The 3,412-nt window shown below is 47.9% G+C and overlaps 1 pseudogene across 1 annotated transcript in view; it reads left to right on the forward strand.

Moving 5' to 3' along the window:
- The first annotated feature begins 723 nt into the window (after positions 1 to 723).
- The window catches only part of LOC124042209, an 84,467-nt pseudogene continuing 81,778 nt past the window's right edge, over positions 724 to 3,412 (forward strand). Inside the window, exons 1-2 of the transcript XR_006840053.1 lie at positions 724 to 882; positions 2,917 to 3,014. The product of XR_006840053.1 is annotated as a collagen alpha-2(VI) chain-like (transcript). The remainder of the gene's footprint in view (positions 883 to 2,916; positions 3,015 to 3,412) is intronic.

Here is a 3,412-nt window from a genome sequence, read left to right on the forward strand (position 1 = left end):
GGGCCTGTGCCTGTGTCTGTGTCTGTGTCTGTGTCTGTGTCTGTGTCTGTGTCTGTGTCTGTGTCTGTGTCTGGGCCTGTGTCTGTGTGCCTATGTCTGTGTCTGGGCCTGTGTCTGTGTCTGTGTCTGTGTCTGTGTCTGTGTCTGTGTCTGTGTCTGTGTCTGTGTCTGTGTCTGTGTCTGGGCCTGTGTCTGTGGCTGTGTCTGTGCCTGTGTCTGTGCCTGTGTCTGGGTCTGTGTCTGGGCCTGTGTCTGGGCCTGTGTCTGGGCCTGTGTCTGGGCCTGTGTCTGGGCCTGTGTCTGGGCCTGTGCCTGTGCCTGTGACTGTGTCTGTGTCTGTGTCTGTGTCTGTGTCTGTGTCTGTGTCTGTGTCTGTGTCTGTGTCTGTGTCTGTGTCTGTGTCTGTGGCTGAGCTAAACCCACTCCCCAGGCATCGGCTATAAGCACTCATATGGTCAATTCAGATCCTGCTGAACTCTCTCTTAAGCCCTGCTGCGAGGCGCAATCTAAACGAGTCATATCACTGAATGCTGAAAGGATATTAACAGGCGTACTGGCACGCGCCAACACAAGTGCACGCTCACACGCATAAGCATGCCAACACACGAGCACGAATGTTCAGACAGACACACACACACCTCCTGTGGACCCAGGGCGCCTCCTCGTGGATGCATACAGGAGAACAGAAGGAGGGATCAAAACAGCTCGAGCTCACCGAGAGAGAAACGGGAGAGCAAGCCATCTCTTCTCCTTTGGGACGCCCGAACCTCGCGCACATCCAGAACATTATTTGATTCCTCTCCTTTTCCTCCTGTCTTTCTCCCCACGAGATGAGAGACTGATTCGGCGAGGGTTCCACGCGCTGTTACGAATAAGTTTTGGGTGAGTTTATAAAGTTTAACTGCATATCTCTGCAGTTAGTTCGCCCATCTATATCTCTCTCTCTCTAACTGCTGCTATCTCTGCTGTTAGTTCGCCCATCTACATCTCTCTCTCTCTAACTGCTGCTATCTCTGCTGTTAGTTCGCCCATCTACATCTCTCTCTCTCTAACTGCTGCTATCTCTGCTGTTAGTTCGCCCATCTACATCTCTCTCTCTCTAACTGCTGCTATCTCTGCTGTTAGTTCGCCCATCTATATCTCTCTCTCTCTAACTGCTGCTATCTCTGCTGTTAGTTCGCCCATCTATATCTCTCTCTCTCTAACTGCTGCTATCTCTGCAGTTAGTTCGCCCATCTACATCTCTCTCTCTCTAACTGCTGCTATCTCTGCTGTTAGTTCGCCCATCTGCCTCTCTCTCAATTCAATTCAAGGGGCTTTATTGGCATGTTAAACATGTGTTAACATTGCCAAAGCAAGTGAGGTAGATATTATACAAAAGTGAAATAAACAATAAAACAAATAATCAATCTCTCTCTCTCTCGGTTATCTTTAATATCCGACTCAAATATGCATTAGGGTCTATCACATTTTAAAGCCGTGTAAATGTGTGTGTGAAGTATTTGAATATATGCACGCGCATCGTCTCCACTCTCATTTGGTGACCAGTCAATTAGCAAAAACTATTTTTGGCCACCGCTAATATTTCGGTTTTAGACAGAGTTGCGAAAATCAACTTTAGTTCAGATGGTCAGTGTTCTGTGCTGACTGGGGGCGTTCCTGTTCAGATGGACAGTGTTCTGTGCTGACTGGGGGCGTTCCTGTTCAGATGGACAGTGTTCTGTGCTGACTGGGGGCGTTCCTGTTCAGATGGACAGTGTTCTGTGCTGACTGGGGGCGTTCCTGTTCAGATGGACAGTGTTCTGTGCTGACTGGGTGCGTTCCTGTTCAGATGGACAGTGTTCTGTGCTGACTGGGGGCGTTCCTGTTCAGATGGACAGTGTTCTGTGCTGACTGGGTGATGGACGTTCCTGTTCAGATGGACAGTGTTCTGTGCTGACTGGGGCGTTCCTGTTCAGATGGACAGTGTTCTGTGCTGACTGGGGGCGTTCCTGTTCAGATGGACAGTGTTCTGTGCTGACTGGGGGCGTTCCTGTTCAGATGGACAGTGTTCTGTGCTGACTGGGGGCGTTCCTGTTCAGATGGACAGTGTTCTGTGCTGACTGGGGGCGTTCCTGTTCAGATGGGCGTTCCTGTTCAGATGGACAGTGTTCTGTGCTGACTGGGGGCGTTCCTGTTCAGATGGACAGTGTTCTGTGCTGACTGGGGGCGTTCCTGTTCAGATGGACAGTGTTCTGTGCTGACTGGGGGCGTTCCTGTTCAGATGGTCAGTGTTCTGTGCTGACTGGGGGCGTTCCTGTTCAGATGGTTAGTGTTCTGTGCTGACTGGAATAGTGTTTTTTTTTCTCATTTTGTCTGTCATAGTTGAAGTGTACATATGATGAAAATTACAGGCCTCTCTCATCTTTTTAAGTGGGAGAACTTGCACAATTGGTGGCTGACTAAATACTTTGCCCCACTATAACTCCATAACTGTCAATCTGCACAATGGTCCATCTGTATAACTGCCCGTCTGTATAACTGTCCAGGCATCTGTATAAATGTCCATCTGCATAAAGCTCCATCTGTATAGCTGTCCATCTATATAATTGTCCAGGAATCTGCATAACTGTCCATCTCTATAAATGTCCATCCCTTTAACTGTCCACACATCTGCCTAACTGTCCATCTGCATAACTGTCCATCTATATAACTGTCCATCTATATAACTGTCCAGGAATCTGCCTAACTGTCCATCTGCATATATTATAACTGTCCAGACATCTGTATAACTGTCCATCTGTATAACTATCCATCTGTAGAACTGTTCAGGAATCTGTACGAACCCAGGTGAGATAGTCATTCTCTGCAAATGTGATGTCATTTGTGGATTTAAGGTTTTAAAGTGTGTGTGTGTGTTTGTGTTTGTCATGTCAGGTAGGAAGAGAGGATGATGATGATGAGGTCAGAGTTCATCGTGCTGTGTTTACTGTTTGGAGCTGCAGCACACATCCAGGCCTTCCCAGAATGCAACAGTGAGTTCCCTTCCTACCATGCACAGCTCTAGTTCTGACATCATACTGACATCATACTCCAGTCTGCATTTGCATCCCAAATGGCACCCTATTCCCAACATGGTGCCATATTATTGACCAGAGCTCTATTTGACCAGAGTTCTATTTGACCAGAGCTCTATTTGACCAGAGCTCTATTTGACCAGAGCTCTATTTGACCAGAGCTCTATTTGACCAGAGCTCTATTTGACCAGAGCTCTATTTGGCCAGAGCTCTATTTGGCCAGAGCTCTATTTGGCCAGAGCCCTTTTTGACCAGAGCTCTATTTGGCCAGAGTTCTATTTGGCCAGAGCTCTATTTGACCAGAGCTCTATTTGGCCAGAGCTCTATTTGGCCAGAGCTCTATTTGACCAGAGCTC

The sequence above is a fragment of the Oncorhynchus gorbuscha genome, linkage group LG08, assembly GCF_021184085.1.
Source record: "Oncorhynchus gorbuscha isolate QuinsamMale2020 ecotype Even-year linkage group LG08, OgorEven_v1.0, whole genome shotgun sequence".
Lineage (NCBI taxonomy): Eukaryota > Metazoa > Chordata > Actinopteri > Salmoniformes > Salmonidae > Oncorhynchus > Oncorhynchus gorbuscha.